This window comes from Macaca fascicularis, chromosome 19, assembly GCF_037993035.2.
Source record: "Macaca fascicularis isolate 582-1 chromosome 19, T2T-MFA8v1.1".
NCBI lineage: Eukaryota > Metazoa > Chordata > Mammalia > Primates > Cercopithecidae > Macaca > Macaca fascicularis.
This window is the reverse complement of record NC_088393.1, coordinates 41427241-41445430: the sequence shown is the minus strand read 5'-3', so window position 1 is coordinate 41445430 and position 18190 is coordinate 41427241. Positions and strand designations below refer to the sequence as shown.

Below are 18190 nucleotides of genomic sequence, written 5' to 3'. Positions count from 1 at the left end.
TTCCTTCCTCTCTCCCTTCCCCTCCCCTCCCCTCCCCTCCACTTCCCTTCCCTTCCCTTCCCTTTCTGATGGAGTCTTGTTCTGTCACCCAGGCTGCAGTGCAGTGGTGCGACCTCCGCTCACTGCAATCTCCTTCTCACTTCAAGTGATTCTCATGTCTCAGTCTCCTGAGTAGGTGGGATAACAGGCATGTGCCACCACATCCAGCTTTTTATTTATTTATTTATTTATTTATTTATTTATTTATTTATTAAAGTAGAGACAGGGTTTCTTTATATTGGCCAGGCTGGTCTCAAACTCCTGGTCTCAAGTGATCCACCTGCCTTGGCCTCCCAAAGTGCTGGGATTACAGGTGTGAGCCACTGTGCCCGGCATATGTGTGTGTGTATATATATATATATATATTTTCTGGCCTAGATATTTTACATAAACGATATCCCATGATAGTTTTTAACAAAACCAACTTACTACAGTGAAAGTTGTTTAAGCATTTTATAAAAAGTATATTTTCCCCCTGTCTGCCATATGTAAATGAAGGGTTTTATCCAGTCTTAAAGTATGACTTAGACCTTTAAAATAAACAATTATTTATGACTGCTTAAAAAAATCTCCTGTCACTTTAGAAAATGTCCACATTCCTATGAATTTTCACTAGATGGCGGCAGAGGACACTGGTCCGACTCCAATGCAGGGTTCAGTTGACTGGTGCACCCTCAGCCCATAGCTTTTCAGACTCACGGATGCTGTTTAGGTTACCCCTTCCACACTCGGAGAGCTTTCTTTAACGTTTTAATGGGATTTCACCAAATCCTACTAATCTGTTGCCATTGTAGCCCTGCCTGTCTGCTTTAGCTCTATACGGTCTTGGGGGTTCCCAAACGTTTCTCCCTCATAAATTGGAGTTTGGAGGAGTTGGAGTGAATCTGGCAGTTCCCCTGCTTTGTCAAGTGGCAGTCCCATCCCAAGAACGGGGTCTGCAGGATCATTCCATTGTCTTCACCTTCCATCTCCAACACCCATCCCAGCCAAACATGAATCCGTCCCCACAGCCCGGCCACAGGTAGGTTTCTACCTGGATCCTCTTCATGAACACTGAGCAGTTTCTCCTCTTAATATGAATTTGGTTTCATTTCAACCCACATCTGCTCCCCATCATGGGCTGGAGAGCTTTCCATGCCAGGAGCTGGGTAGATGGACGCTGTTACCTAGGCATTCAAAGCCTCGTCTACATTTCCTTCCTTATCCCTGTCATCTCATAGTTCCTTGGCCAAATGAAATGTAGGGACTGAAAGTCTAGTTTACTGTTGCCACCACTCTGCAATGCCCACCGGGGTCTTCTTATATTCAACTAAACACTGATTCACGGGCCGGGTGCAGCGGCTCACACCTGTAATTCCAGAACTGTGGGAGGCCGAGGTGGGCGGATCACTTGAGGTCGGGAGTTTGAAACCAGCCTGGCCAACATGGTGAAACCTCATCTCTACTAAAAAAACAAACAAACAAACAAACAAAAATTAGCCAGGTGTGATGTCGTGCACTTGTAGTCCCAGCTACTTGGGAGGGTGAGGCAGGAGAATAGCTTGAACTCAGGAGGTGGAAGTTGCAGTTAGCCAAGATCTTGCCACTGCACTCCAGCCTGGGTGACGCAGCGAGACTCCATCTCAAAAGCAAAAACAGACAAAAAACATTGATTCAACTGGCCTGTTCAGAAGGACTCACGGCAGGAATCACACACACCAGCAAGGCAGAATCAGGCATTCCAGCAGCAGGAAGCTTTGTAGCAGTTAACTCAGCAGAGGGCTCAGGTACAAGAAGACAAGATCTGCATTGAGCAGGTGCATGAGCTGCGCCGACTTAAAAGCTTCATGCCCTCTAGCAAACAGTATCTTCAGTAACAATGCAATTGGAATTGCATTAAACCTGTATATCATTTTCAGGCTGATTGTCATCTCTACTGTGTTGAGTCTTATAGTCCATGAACATGGCATGTCTTTTCATTTATTCAAGTCTTGGATTTCTTTCACAAACATTTTGTATTTGTATGTACTATATCATCCTTTTTTTTTTTTTTGGATGGAATTTTGCTCTTGTTGCCCAGGCTGGAGTGCAGTGGCACGCTCTTGGCTCACTGCAACCTCCACCTCCCCGGTTCAAGCGGTTCTCCTGCCTCAACCTCCGAAGTAGCTGGGATTACAGGTGCCTGCCACCACGCCCAGCTAAAGTTTTGTATTTTCAGTAGAAACGGGGTTTCACCACGTAGGCCAGGCTAGTCTCGAACTCCTGACCTCAGGTGAGCTGCCCAACCTCGGCCTCCCAAAGTGCTGGGATTACAGGTGTGAACCACTGTGCCTGGCTCATACTTTCAATTGTTGTTTTCAAATGTACTCCTTCTACTTATATAAAAAAGGTTAACTGGAGAGCAGCCTGAGGCAGGTCCTTTAGGAAGTATCCAGAAGGCATTATTATGATCACAGGAGGTGACAGCTCCATGCATGTTATTGTCCCTGAAGACCTTCTAGTGGGCTGAGATGTTAGGGTGGAAGACAATGATATTGATGATCCTGACCCTGTGTAGACGCGGGCTTATGTGTGTGTTTATGTTTTAGTTTTTAACAAAAAAGTTTAAAAAGTAAAAAAAAGGCCGGGCGCAGTGGCTTAAGCCTGTAATCCCAGCACTTTGGGAGGCCGAGATGGGCAGATCACGAGGTCAGGAGATCGAGACCATCCTGGCTAACACGGTGAAACCCCGTCTCTACTAAAAAAATACAAAAAACTAGCCGGGCGCGGTGGCGGGCGCCTGTAGTCCCAGCTCCTTGGGAGGCTGAGGCAGGAGAATGGTGTAAACCCAGGAGGCTGAGCTTGCAGTGAGCTGAGATCTGGCCACTGCACTCCAGTCTGGGCGACAGAGCGAGACTCCGTCTCAAAAAAAAATAAATAAATAAAAATAAAAATAGAAAAAATTCATGGAATAAGGATATAAAGAAAACTTTTTTTGCAGCTGTACAATATGTTAAGCTGTGTTACTACAAGAGTACAAAAGTCAAACATTAAAAAAGCTTATAAAGTTACAGAAAGCTAAAATTAATTTATTATGGAACAAATAAAAACATTAAAAAATAAATTCGGTGTTGCCTAAGTGTACAGTGCTTATAAAGTTGAGAGTAGTGTACAGTAATGTCTTAGGCCTTCACGTTCACTCACCACTCATTCACTCACTCATCTGGAGTAACTTTCAGTCCTGCAAGCTCCATCACGGTAAGTGTCCTGCACAGATGTACCTTTTGAAAAATATTTTGTATTATATTTTTACTATACTTTTTCTATGTTTAGATACACAAACACTTAATTTTTTTTTTTTTAGATGGAGTGTCTCTCTGTTGCCCAGGCTGGAGTGCAGTGGCATAGATCTCGGCTCACTGCAATCTCTGCCTCCTGGCTTCAGGAGATTTTCCTGCCTCAGCCTCCTGAGTAGCTGGGATTACAGGCGCCCGCCATCACGCCCAGCTAATTTTTGTATTTTTAGTAGAGACAGGGTTTCACCATGTTGGTCAGGCTGGTCTTCAACGCCTGACCTCAAGCAATCCACCTGCCTTGTCCTCCCAAAGTGGGATTACAGGCATGAGCCACTGCACCTGGCCAATACCTACTACGGTGTAACAGTTGACCACAGTGTAACATGCTGTACAATTAATTTAGGGGCGTAGGAGTAATAGATGATACCATATAGTATAGGTGGGTAAAGGCCAGGCCATTTAGGTTTGTGTAAGTGCACTATGAGGTTTGCATAATAATGAAATCACCTAATGACACCTTCCTCAGAAAGTATACCCATCGTTAAGTGGCACAGGACTGTGTTCCATTGTGTGGATACAATCTATTTACTCATTCTATTGTTGATGGATGTTTGAGTTGTTTCCAGCTTTTAGCTATTAAGAATAAAACTTCTATGAACATTATCATACATGTGTTTTGGTGGACACAGCACTCATGTTGGATCTATACTGAGAATGGAGTTGCTAGATCACAGAGTATGTTCAGCTTTGGTAGATGCCGTGTGTTTTCCATCATAGTGGCGTTGAGCATGTTGGTTTGTAGTGGTGTTGTGACAGGGAGCAGGACTCGACCCCGCAGGTGGAACTTGGACACTGGACCAAATTGAGGACTAGCTAAAACAGGGACTGAGTAGAAGCAGCTTTCCATAAGACACCCCTAGTGGTGTGCTCTGTCACTTTATCATTGCCATGGCACCACTCAGAAGTCATCAGCTCATTGCCATCGCTTTCCATGGCAATGACCTGATGGCCCAGAAGTTACCACGCTTTTTCTAATAATCTCTGCATAATCTGTCCCTTAATTTGCATATAATTAAAAGTGTGTATACGCGTGACTGCAGCACTGCCTCTGAGCTGCTCCTCTGGGCACACTGCCTGTGGGTGGCCCTGCTCTGCAAGGAGCGGCCCCTCTGCTGCTGTTATTCACGGCTGCTTCAAGAAAAGTTGCTAACACCATCAGCTTGCCCTTGAATTCTCTTCTGGGCAAGGCCAAGAACCTTCTTGGATTAAGCCCCAATTTTGGGGTCCACGTGACCTGCAACAGCATCTCTGTCCTGGTTTTAATTTGCAAATGGACTAATGATGCTAAACACCTTTTCTTCTGCTTATTGGCCTGTGGCTATCCTCTTTGGTGAAGGTCAGGGCAAGCCTGTGCGCCTCCCCTCCTCTAAAAAAACTGGGCCTGGCTAATGCCTGTAATCCCAGCACTTTGGGAGGCTGAGGCGGGCAGACCACGAGGTCAGGAGATTGAGATCATCCTGGCTAACAAGGTAAAACCTGTTTCTACTAAAAATACAAAAAATTAGCCGGGCGTCGTGGCACGAGCCTGTAGTCCCAGCTACTTGGGAGGCTGAGGCAGGAGAATCGCTTGAACCCAGGAGACAGAGGTTGCAGTGAGCCAAGATTGTGCCACTGCACTCCAGCCTGGGTGACAGAGTGAGACTCTGTCTCAAAAAAAAAGAAAAGAAAAGAAAAAAAGAAAAATTGGTTGTCAGTCTTTTTCTTATCAATTTCTAGGGCTCTTTGATACATGTTTTACAATATGTTCTCCTGGCCTGTCACTTACCTTTTCACCTTCTTAATGGTGTTTTTTGAGGTACACACATTTTACTAATTAATGTACAACTGAAAGTTATTCTATAAATTATTGATCTTTCATGGTTACTGGCATCTGCATCCTGTTTAAGGAACCTTTGCCTATGCTTACACATTAACATGATCTGTTATATTTTCTTTAATAGTGTTCTTGGTTTGCCTTTCACATTGAGGTCGATGATGCTTCTCAAATTAAATTTTGTGTTTGGTGTTAGGTAGGGGTAAAGGTTGTGAAAGAAAAATAGAAACTCGGGACCCCAATTCACTATGCCATTCCATTCTGTGAGAGTACACAGAAAAAAAAATTCACTATGCAAAAAGGAGAAAAAATTAAGCTGAAAGCTGAATCAGGCAAGAACCTAACTTTCCTTTCGTTCCTAAGCAGAGAGCTGTGGATAAAAGGTTGAAGATCTCCACAGGTAGTTATGCTATGTTCACCTTATCTTATGTAAAGTGCTGATTTACTGAGCAGGAGACTAATAACATGATTGACTGTTCACTCCCCTATGCGCTCTTTTTCTTTTGCAACATGTGGATTTAGTAATGTAACCATTCCCTCCCGCCTGCTTTTTCCCTTTAAATACTGAAGGCTTTAAAGTCATCTTTGGAGAAATGCACAGACCTCTCTCAGGTCCTTGGAAAAATAAACTTCTAAATTGATGGAGACCTGTCTCAGATACTATTTGGTTTATAAGATTCACTTTTTTATATGAATATCTAATTGACCCACACTCATTTAGTGAAAAGACCACCCATCCCTCCATTGAATTGTATTGCAGGTTCAAACCAGTGCAATAGGCAAGAAAAAGAAATAAAAGGCATCCAGACCGGAAAGGAAGAAGAGAATGGTCTTTATTCACAGCTGACGTGATTGTCTACATGGAACATCCTATAGAATGTATAAAAAGCTACTCTAATAAGTGAGTTTAGCAAATGTTTAGGATACAAGATCAACAGACAAAAAAAAATCAATTATGTTTCTATATATTGGCAAAAAACTAAAAATTTAAAATATATTTTAATTAAATTAAAAAATTTAAATAAGTTTTAAATTAAAAAATTAAAAATAGTCTGGACACAGTGGCTCATGCCTGTAATCCCATCACTCTGGGAGGCTGAGGCAGGAGGATTGCTTGTGGCCGGGAGTTTGAGGTGTCAGTGAGCTATGATCATGCCACTGCACTCCAGCCAGGTGACAGATGAGACTCTGTTTCTAAAACACACACACAAAAAAACAATTTAAAAGAGCACAAAAGTATGATATACTTAGGAATGAATCTGACCAAAGATGTACAAGGCCTGCTCATGAAAAGTACAAAACATTTCTGAGAGAAATTACAGGATATCTAAGTAAATGGAAATATATACCACATCCATAGAGTTTGAAAGACCATATTTTTAAGGTGTTAATTTTCCTATATTGATCTTCAGATTCACTGGAATTTCGGTCAAATCCCAGTAGGCTCTTTTTGTTGAACTAGATAAGCTGATTCTAAGATTCATTTAGAAATGCAAAGGACATGGAGTAGCCAAAACAACTTTGAGAAAAAAATAGTTGGAAGATTAAAACTGTCTGATCTCGGCTGGGTGCAGTGGCTCACGCCTGTAATCTCAGCACTTTGGGAGGCCTAGGCGGGCAGATCACCTGAACTCAGGAGTTCAAGACCAGCCTGGCCAACATGGTGAAACCCCGTCTCTACTAAAAATACAAAAAATTAGCTGGGCGTGGTGGTGTGTGCCTGTAATCCCAGCTACTTGGGAGGCTGAGGCAGGAGAATCGCTTGAACCTGGGAGGCAGAGGTAGCAGTGAGCCAAGATTGCGCCATTGCACTCCAGCCTGGGCAACAAGAGCGAAACTCCATCTCAAAAACAAACAAACAAACAAAACCTATCTGATTTCAAGACTTACTATAAAGCTATGATAATCAAGACCATGTGCCATCAGTGTCAAGACACATAAATAGGTTAATGAGCAGAATGGAGATTTCATAATAAACTCACATTTATGTGATCAATTAATTTTCAACAAAGTGGCAAAGGTAATTCAGAAAAAAAATAATCTTTTCAACAAATGGCTGAAATAATTGGATATCTATATGCAAAAAGTTAACTTTGACCCATATCTCACACTATATATAAAAATTAACATAGTAGATCATGGATGTAATTCTAAAATTTAGAACTATAAAAGTTCAAGAGAAAAATATAATACAGGAGAAAATCTTTGGGTTAGGCAAATATTTGTTAGATAGGACACTAAAGGCACAAGCTACAAATTAAAATATTGACAAATCACTTTGGGAAGCCGTGGTGGATGCATTGCCTGAGGTTAGGAGTTCGAGACTAGCCTGGCCAACATGTTGAAACCCTGTCTCTAAAAAAATTACAAAAATTAGCTAGGCGCGGCAGTGCGTGCCTGTAATCCCTGCTACTTGAGAGGCTGAGGCAGGAGAATCACTGGAACCCGGGTGGTGAAGGCTGCAGTGAGCCCAGATCACACCACTGCACTCCAGCCTGGGAGAAAGAGCGAGATTCCGTCTCAAAAAAATTTGACAAATTAAACTTTATCAAAATTAAGAATGCTTTTGAAATATGCTTTTAAGAGAATAAAAGGATATTATTTATGAAGGCCATATTTATAAGGGCCGGGTGCAGTGGTTCACACCTGTAATCCCAGCATTTTGGGAGGCTGAGGCAGGCAGATTGCTTGAACCCAGGAGTTTGAGACCAGCTTGGGTAACGTGGCGAAACCCTGTCTCTACAAAAAGTACAAAAATTAGCTGGGTGTGGTGGCTTGCACCTGTATTCTCAGTTACTCAGGAGGTTGAGGTGGGAGGATCGATTGAGACTGGGAGGTTGAGACTGCAGTGGGCCGTGATTGCACCACTGCACTCCAGCCTGGGCGACAGAGCGAGACTCCGTCTCCAAAAAAAAAAAAAAATGGGCAAAATATTTGAATTCATATTTCACCAAAAAATATATATGAATGGCAAATAAGCTCATGAAAGGATGTTTAATGTCTTTTAAAAATTTTATATGTATATATTTTTTGAGACACGGTCTCACTGTGTCACCCAGACTAGAGTGCAGTCGTGCGATCTTGGCTTACTGCAACCTCCACCTCCTGGGCTCAAGTAATCCTCCTATTTCAGTCTCCCCAGTAGCTGGGACTATGGGCTCAGACCACCACACCCAGCTAATTTTTGTATTACTTTTGTAGAGATGGGGTTTTGACATGTTGCCCAGGTTGGTCTTGAACTCCTGGGCTCAAACCATCTGCCCACTTTGGCATCCCAAAGTGCTTGGTATAAATTTTTTTGTATTAAAAAAAAAAAAAAATAGAGAAGTGGCTTCGCCATGTTGCCCAGGCTGGTCTCGAACTTCTGAGCTCGAGCAATCCTCTCGCCTCTGCCTCCCAAAGTACTGGGATTACAAGTGTGTGCCACCATACCGAGTCAAGGATGCTTAATGTCATTAGATAAGTAAAAAACCTACAGCAAGATACCACTACATACTTTTAGAATGTCTAACAAGTGTTGGACATATGGATCTAGAACTCTCATTCACTTCTGGTGGGAATGTGAAATGGAACAACCACTTTGTGTTTTTCTTTTTTTTTTTTTGAGATGAGTCTCACTCCGTCGCCCAGGCTGGAGTGCAGTGGCATAATCTCAGCTCACCGCAACCTCCTCCTCCTGGTTCAAGCGATTCTCCTGCCTCAGCCTCCTGAGTAGCTGGGATTACAGGCGCCTGACATCATGCCCAGCTAATTTTTGTACTTTTAGTAGAGATGGGGTTTTGCCCTGTTGGCCAGGCTGGTCTTCAACTCCTGACCTCAGGTGATCTACCCACCTTGGCCCTCCAAGGTGCTGAGATTACAGGCATGGGCCACCACGCCCAGTCTGGAACAACCATTTTGAAAAATAGTTTGGGTCTACGGCCATATCACCCTAAACACACCTGATCTCATCTGAAAAACAGTTTGGCAGTTTCTTAAAAAGTTGAACATACACCTACTGTTTGACACAACCATTTCACTGCTAGCTATTAATCCAAATAAAGGCGTGCATTCATACAAAGACTGGCACACCCATGTTGATAGAAGCTTTGTTTGTTACAGCCAGAAACTGAAAAGTGAACAACGGAGGAATGGATTTCAAAAATTGCAGTATATCAATACAATGGAATTCTACTCAGCAATGACAAAAAATGAACTACTGATCTACTCAGCAACATGGATGAATTTCAAAATAGTTAATTAAGCTTGACTGTGTAACTTCCAGACCAGTTTTATCTGGCCATACTTTCTTGATAACAGGATGTCTAATTATTTTGCAAGCAAAGAACTCAGAAGTCAAACCGTGCCCCAAAGGGTTAAAGAAACGGGCGACTAACAGGTTTTTTTTTTGAGACAGAATTTTGCTCCGTCCCCTAGGCTGGAGTGCAGTGGTGTGATCTCAGTTCACTGCAACCTTCTCCCGGGTTCAAGAAATTCTCCTGCCTCAGCCTCCGGAGCAGGTGGGATTATAGGCGCTTGCCACTATGCCCAGCTAATCTTTGTATTGTTAGTAGAGACAATGGATTTCACCATGTTGGTCAGCTGGTCTCAAACTCCTGATCGAGGCAGGTGATCCACCTGCCTCAGCCTCCCAAAGTGCTGGGATTACAGGCTTGAGCCATTGCACCTGGCCAGGAATTCTTGGAGCTTACATGATGGCAGATACGAAAAGAAACATGTTGCGGGAACTCCCTTTAATTATAAGGGAATGAAACTGGCTGAAATCAGTTGGAACCAATGTGGCCAACTGGAGTCTGCAGAAAGAGGCTGCTAACATCACAGGCTGAACTTCCACAGCATGTTCCATACTAACTCTCGCATCCTGGATTTGCACATGCAACCCATCCAGAGGCAACTGTGCATGCCCAAGGACTTCCCAGACCTCCCCTTTCTTTCCACCTGTGAATTCCTAACTCATCCCCTAAACCTTCTTACTAAATGTTCTGCCTTAAGGCTAGCATGGCGAGATAGACTTGATCTGGCCTCCTGTCTCCTTGCTGGTCAACAGGCAATAAAGCTTTCCTTTTCTCAAAACCTCATGCCATAGTATTGGCCTCTATGCTCATCACGAAGGGACCTCTTGGCCTCGGTAACTGTCCTCTACCCTGAGAAAAAGCAGATAGTATATGATTCCTTAACATACAATTCTATAGGATGCAAACTAATCCACAGTGACCAAAAGCAGATTCACGGTTATCTGAGGAACCGATATGGCAAGCTGTGACTGGGAGGAAGGGTTATAAACGGGTAGAAGGAAATTTTTGGGGTGATGGATATGTTCATTCTCTTGATTGTGGTAGTGGTTTCAGGGATGTATACACACATATGTAAAAGGCAAACTGTATGCTTTAAATATGTACAGGCTTTACACCAGCACTTCAATAAGGCTGTTTAAAATTTTCAAAGGTGTGGGAAAGAACACAGAGGCCACACACGTGGTGGTGGAAATGGTCCAGGCTTTGCTATTGAAGTTGCACTGGTGTCCTTTGTCAAGTCACTTAGAACTCTCAGCTGCAAAGATAATACCGCCCTGGCAGGGATTAAGAAATAGTGAATAGGCCGGGTGCAGTGGCTCACACCTGTAATCCCAGCACTTAGGGAGGCCGAGGAGGGTGAATCACTTGAGGTCAGGAGTTCAAGCCCAGTCTGGCCATTATGGCAAAACTCTTGTTTCTACTAAAAGTACAAAAATTAGACAGGCGTGGTGGCAGGCACCTGTAATCCCACCTGAGGAGAATCACTTGAACCCGGGAGGCAGAGGTTGCAGTGTGCCGAGACTGCGCCACTGCATTCCAGCCTGGGCAACAGAGCGAGACTCTGCCTCCAAGAAAAGACAGACAGACAGACAGACAGACAGAAAGAAGAAATAGTGAACAGGCCGACTACGGTGGCTCACGCCGGTAATCTCAGCACTTTTACAGGCCGAGGTGAGAGATCTTTTGAGCCCAGGAGTTGGAGACCAGCCTGTGCCAACATAGTGAGACCGCCCCCTCGACAAAACATGTCATAATTAGCCGGGTGTGGTGGCCTGCGCCTGTAGTCTCAGCTATTTGGGAGTCTGAGGCGGGAGGATGACTTGAGCCCCAGGAGTTCAAAGCTCCAGTGAGCTAGCTCTGATCACGCCACTCTACTCCAGCCTGGGCTACTAAGACTTTGCATTAAGGGGGAAAAAAAAAGAAAGAAATAAAATAAAAAGAAATAGTGAACATTCAGGCGAATTTAGGCGAAGCACAGGGCATTCGGCCAGGTGTGACACGCAAGGTGGAATGGTGGCAGGCAGCCCGACTCAATTCCAGCCCCTAGCTCTTCTTGGATCTGTGACCTGAAGCACGTTCCCGAGGACCTGACGGCGCCGGTGAGACCCCGGGCCGGTTGCTGGGGTAGCACACAGGCAGCTGGAGGGGCGCGCAGGAGGGTCCGGGGCAGGGGCAGGGGCCGGGAAGGCTGGGTGGATGAGAGGGCCGGAACAGGCGAGACGGCCAAGGAGGCATCCAGGAGCCGCGACAAACGTGCGAGCAGCCCAACAGGTGATCCACCGAGCCGCCAACCACCACCGTAACAGGACTTCCCAGCCTGCCCCGCGCCCTCGGGCGCAGGCGCAGTGAGGTGGGCGGGGGACCCCGGCCCTAGGTTCGGTGGGCGCGGCCCGGCACCTAGCCCTGCCCCAGCCGCGGTCACACCCCCTCGCCCCGCCTCCGAGGGGAGGCTCGACTGCTGGGTTCAGTTTGCAGCCGGAGAAGGTGGGGGCATTGCCAGTGTCGAGTGGGTTGATCCTCCCTGGGTCCTTTTGCAAATTTAGGACCGTGCCCAGAGTCCCGTCAGGAGCGGGACGCCTACCCTGCACCGTCGTGCGCGCTTCAGGGGCATTATTGCAAAATAGATGCAGCACTAGGGCAGTTTGCTTCTTCCTGGGTGAGTAGTTTTTGGTTAAAAAACAGTTGTTCCTCCCCGAGTTTGTGAAAGATAACCTATGTAAAAAATAAAACAAAGAAATTCCCAAGTCCCATCTGGAAATGAAAGATAGTTTTAAAGGACACCTGCATTAGATTGCTACAATAAAGGTATATTTTCGTATTTTTTTCTTGATGCAAAACAAATAAAAATATATATATATATATATTAGACAGAGTTACACTCTTGTTGCCTAGGCTGGAGTGCAGTGGCGCGATCTTGGCTCAACCTCCGCCTCCCGGATTTAAGGGATTCTCCTGCCTCAGCCTCCTGAGTAGCTGGGATTACAGGCGCCCACCACACCCAGATAATTTTGTATTTTTTAGCAGAGACAGGGTTTCACCGTGTTGGCCAGGCTGGGTCGAACTCCTGACCTCAGGTTATCTGCCTGCTTCAGCCTCCCAAAGTGCTGAGATTATGGGCTTGAGCCACCGTGCCTGGCCAATAAAATAGATTTTTATCAAATAATTGTACTAGTACTCAGTTTAATTTGTGTGAACCCCATAAAATGTAATGTGTGAGTGCATGAGCAAATCCCAAAGATTTCACACAATCTTTTTACATTAAAAACATTTTTTTTGAGACAGGGTCTTACTCTGCTGCCCAGGCTAGAGTGCAGTGGTGTGATCATAGCTCAAAACGTAGCCTCCAGCTCCTGGGCTCAAGTGATCCTCCCACTTCAGCCTCCCAAAGTGCTAGAATTACAGGCATGCACCACTAGGCCCCGGCAGAAGTAAAATTTCTGGGTCATAAGGTATGTATATGTTTAATTTTAGCAGTTACTGCTAGTTGGTTTTCCACAGTATTGCTTTTGTCGAAATAATCAAATTAGATTGGAGGCCAGTGCCATGCCTATAATCCTAGCACTCTGGGAGGCTGAGGTGGGAGGATTGCTTGAGCCTAGGAGTCTGAGACCACTCTGGGCAGTATCTCTACAAAAAATTTAAAAAATAGCCTGATTGGTGGCTCATACCTGTCATTCCAGCTGCTTGGGAGGCTGAGCTGGGAGGATGACTTGGGCTGGGGAGGTTGGGAGGTTGAGGCTACAGTGAGCTATGATGGCATCATTACATTCCAGCCTGGGTGACAGAGTAACACCCTGTCTCAAATAAAAACCAACCAACAAACAAAAATACCCATCTAAAGGGTTGTTTTGAAGATTAAATAAGCAATATATGGAAACTGCTTAGAAGAAGGTCTGATACACAAGATACGCCTTACAAATATTAGTTTCTTTCCTTCCAAAGTATTTTATTTGGGATATTAAGAGATCTTGATAATATTTGATCTGGAAGATATATCATGCCCTGTTACATCTTTCAGAGTGTTTAACCAAACGAAGAGAATTCTGAGACTGAGTGTTAGTCTCCTGGTTTTCTGCTGCTGGGTATATTTTATGCCAAGCACAGAATGAGAGCCTGTGTGAATTAAGCTTCTTTCCCAAGATGATGATGTGTAGAACACTTTGGTGGAGAATAGAAGAGTCTGCACAGCCTCACTCCTGTGTTTACAGTGTTTTGAGGGGTAAAAATAAGCATTTCAGCAGTCTTTCTGTGGCATCTGCCCCAGGACACAAAGCCCTAAAAGGTAACGAGTACAGGCCAAGATGCCAATAACTGGTGATATAGTTTGGCCCTGTGTCCCCACCCAAATCTCACACTGAATTGCAAACATCCCACCCACATGTCAAAGGTGGGACTAGGTGGAGGTAATTGGATCATGGGGATGGTTTCCCCCATACTGTTCTTGGGATAATGAGTGAATCTCACGAGATCTGATTTTTTTTTTTTTTTTTTTTTTTGAGATGGAGTCTTGCTCTGTTGCCAGGCTGGAGTGCAGTGGTGCAATCTCGGCTCACTGCAACCTCCGCTTTCTAGGTCCAAGCAATTCTCCTGCCTCACCCTCCCGAGTAGGTGGGACTACAGGTGTGCACCACCATGCCCAGCTAATTTTTGTACTTTTAGTAGAGATGGGGTTTCACCATGTTGGCCAGGATAGTCTTGATCTCTTGACCTTGTGATCTGCCCGCCTTGGCCTCCCAAAGTGCTGGGATTACAGGCATGAGGCACCGTACCCGGCCGATCTGATGGTTTTATAAGCAACTGGCGTTTTCCCTGCTTGCTCTCATTCTCTCTCCTGCAGCGCTATGAAAAGGCACCTTCCTCCATGATTGTAAGTTTCTTGAGGCTTCCTCAGCCATGCAGAACTGTGAGTCAATTAAACTGTGCGTCGTTTCTTTATAAATGACCTCGTCTCGGGTATTTCTTCAAAGCAGCATGAGAACGGACTAATATAATTGATTGTGTCCAATCTGCAGAGATGACCATAGATACCACAGGCAAAGAGAGGCAAAGCAAAAGGGTAGGAAGCCCCAAAGTCCTAGGACCTAATAGCATGAACACCGATGGCAGGTACATGGAGAGGATAAGGACGAGCATTGGGATATTTACATTATGCTCACAGAGCTCATAAAAAATTTAACAAATTAGGCAGGGTGTGGTGGCTCATGCCTGTGATCCCAGCACGCTGGGATTACAGAGACTAAGGTGGGAGGATTGCTTAAACCCAGGAGTTCAAAGCCAGCTTCGGCAACATCTCTACAAGAAAATTAAAAACTTAGCAGGGCATGGTGGTACACTACTAGGGAGGCAGCTACTCAGGAGGATGAGGCTGGAGGATTGCTTGCACCCAGGAGGTAGAGGCTGGCAGTGAGCTAAGATCTCGCCACTGCACTCCAGTCTAGGCAACAGAGTCAGACCTTGTCTCTCTCTTTCTTAAAAAAAAAAAAAAAAAAAAAAAAAAAAAAAAAAGGCCCGGTCGCAGTGGCTCATGCCTATAATCCCAGCACTTTGGGAGGCCAAGGCGGGTGGATCACGAGGTCAGGAGATCGAGGCCATCCTGGCTAACACAGTGAAACCCCGTCTCTACTAAAAATACAAAAAATTAGCCGGGCGTGGTGGTGGCACCTGTAGTCCCAGCTACTCAGGAGGTTGAGGCAGGAGAATGTCGTGAACTCAGGAGGCGGAGGTTGCAGTGAGCTGAGATCGCGCCACCGCACTCCAGTCTAGGTGACAGAGTGAGACTCCATCTCAACAACAACAACAACAACAACAAAAATGGACTTGACTAGAACAAAATGAGGTGGACTAGAGATGCTGGCAGTTTGTCTGGATGTAGGAAACAGGGAGCAGAGTGGAAAGTTCCTCCTGCTTGTCCTGTGGTTACCCTGAGTAAGCCCTGTCTTGTTTAGTTTCATCACAAAGCAGGGCTTGAATGTGTCACCCTATGATTTGGTCATCTGTGGTCTCTTCCAATTAAACAAGGAATGTGCAGCAGTGAATGTCATGGAGATGTTCATCCAGCAGCTGTTGTTGGAGGATAACTCTGTTCCCAAAGTTTATGTTATTATTTTTTAGTTTTTTTATTTTTAGAAAAGGCATCCTAGAGGGAGACTGAGGGGTTTAGTGACAGCCTGCCCACATCTGGGCTCATACTATGCCAGTGTGGTCTTCCTAAAATACCGCATTAATCATGTGAAAGACCTGCATTAAATCTTTTCAAGTGGCTCTCATGGCCCATAAAATAAATCTCAGACTTCTCATCCTGGCATTAATGGTCCTCCTTGAGTTGACCTCATTCTGTGTTGAGGCTTCCTTCTAATTATTCACTAAACCGTAGTTTCTTCAGGAAAACTAGTCTACTTGAGCTTTTGCGACCTTTCTCATTCTTTGTGCTTTTATGAATCCTATTCATTTTTCACGGCCGTATTCAGCTTCATCTTCTGTCTTCCCTGAAGTCTTTCCTCTGTAGCCCAACTTCAAGTGTTTTCTTTCTTGTGATGAAAAAAATTTTTTTTGGCTAGGCACGGTGGCTCACGCCTGTAAATCCCAGCACTTTGGGAGGGTGAGGCAGGAGGATAGCGAGGTCAGGAGTTTGGGACCAGCCTGGCCAACATGGTGAAACCCTGTCTTTACTAAAAATACAAAAATTAGCAGGGCTTGGTGGCACATGCCTGTAGTTCTAGCTGCTTGGGAGGCTGAGGCAGGAAAATCACTTGAACTCAGGAGGCAGAGGTTGCAGTGAGCCGAGATCCCACCACTGCACTCTAGTCTGGTGACAGAGCGAGACTCCATCTCAAAAAAAAAGAAAAAAGAAAACAACAATCATCCACATTCCTATCACTGAGAACCAATCACTGCTAACTTTCTTTCTTTTTTTTTTTTTTTTTCTGAGACGGTTGTCTCGCTGTGTCACCCAGGTTGGTGTGCAATGGCATGATCTCGGCTCACTGCAACCTCCGCCTCCCGGGATTAAGCAATTCTCCTGTCTCAACTTCTCAAGAAGCTGGGATTACAGGCACCCACCACCACTCCTGGCTAATTTTTTGTATTTTTAGTAGAGACAGGCTTTTGCTGTTTTGGGCCAGGCTGGTCTTGAACTCCTGACCTCAGGTGATCCACCCTCTTCGGCCTCCCAAAGTGCTGGGATTACAGGCACGAGCCACCTCACCCAGCCAGCCGCTAACATTTTTGCATATTTACTTTAAATCTTTTTTTTTTTTTTTTAAAGAAAAATCACTGTTGGTTTGATGACAATGATATTACATTTTTCAGTTAGTTCATTTCATTTTCATTTTTATTTTTGGAAGAAAATGACTTTATTCTAATTAACTCACAAAGAATAAAATCATAACAGCTAGTTTAAGGAGGCTACACAAACATTTGCCTGGCCCCAAATTCTACATGACCTTAATGAAATTCTACACAGTAAGAACACCCTCTTCCATTTCAATTCTAAAGCGAGGAAGCTATGAATGACAAGGAGAGGTTTAACTGATGGTTACACTTTATACCTTCACTACCAATTATATTTTTATGCTAAATTAACTTGGTTGTGAGAGCTGATTTTTCTTTCTTTTTTTTTTTTTGGGACGGAGTCTCGCTTTGTGGCCCAGGCTGGAGTGCAGTGGCCGGATCTCAGCTCACTGCAAGCTCCGCCTCCCGGGTTTACGCCATTCTCCTGCCTCAGCCTCCCGAGTAGCTGGGACTACAGGCGCCCACCACCTCGCCCGGCTAGTTTTTTGTATTTTTAGTAGAGACGGGGTTTCACCATATTAGCCAGGATGGTCTCGATCTCCTGACCTCGTGATCCGCCCGTCTCGGCCTCCCAAAGTGCTGGGATTACAGGCTTGAGCCACCGCGCCTGGCCGAGAGCTGATTTTTCATTACTCCAATTTGACCTTCTTGATCAGGCCAATCTGTTTGCAAGTCTGCAGTGTTTCAGCACCTCACTGGAACCCTCACAGAGCTTTCTGTCACCCTGGTTCTGAGCATCCTCCAAAAACTGGTCTCACAGAGCAAGACCGCTGTGCCGACTGGGTTCCCTGAGGCTACCGGTAAGTGATGTCAGGCCTTACAGGCTCAGCATTACTTCCTCCACTGAAGCCCCTGGTGATGGCATGGCCCAGTGTGTGTCCCACAGCAGAGCCCACAGCCAAGTCAGCTGCAGTGGTTGCCATCTGGGCCCTCAGACCTGCCTGCTGTGGCACAGCAGCAGGAGAGCCAACTGCAGAGGTGGGTGCCACTATTGGCAGCTAAGCTGCTGGTGCTGGCCTGGGTGCAGCTCTCATCTGAGGTGCCTGGCTGGCCAGAGGGGCCATGTGGGAGGTGCGGCTTCGGCTTCCATGGGGCATCCTAGGTGCGTGGCGGCTCAGCATTTGGATGTGTGAAAACAAGCCGTTTTGTTCATTTTAAAGAACTCGAACAATGCAGAAAACTGCAGTGATAAAATTTAGAAAATTTATAATCCTTCCCAAATCCCACCACCTAGAAAAAAACCACCATTAGCTCTGTTTTTATTTTTATTGCCCAGGCTGGAGTGCAGTGGCTCGATCTCAGATCACTGCAACCTCTGCCTCCCAGATTCAAGTGATCTTCTGCCTCAGCCTCCCAAGTAGCTGGGATTACAGGTGTGCACCACTACGCCCAGCTAATTTTTTTGAATTTTTAGTAGAGATGGGGTTTCGCCATGTTGG

General features: G+C 45.1%; 1 long non-coding RNA gene and 1 pseudogene across 1 annotated transcript; one reads left to right on the top strand and one right to left on the bottom strand.

Moving 5' to 3' along the window:
• The first annotated feature begins 1822 nt into the window (after positions 1-1822).
• LOC135968591 (uncharacterized) lies at positions 1823-10239 on the top strand. The gene is made up of 3 exons (XR_010583497.1): positions 1823-2290; positions 5927-6067; positions 9268-10239. It is a non-coding gene; the product is annotated as an uncharacterized lncRNA (long non-coding RNA).
• A 7164-nt stretch (positions 10240-17403) lies between these two features.
• LOC102136302 (coiled-coil-helix-coiled-coil-helix domain-containing protein 2 pseudogene) lies at positions 17404-17848 on the bottom strand (annotated as a pseudogene).
• Positions 17849-18190: the final 342 nt, after the last annotated feature.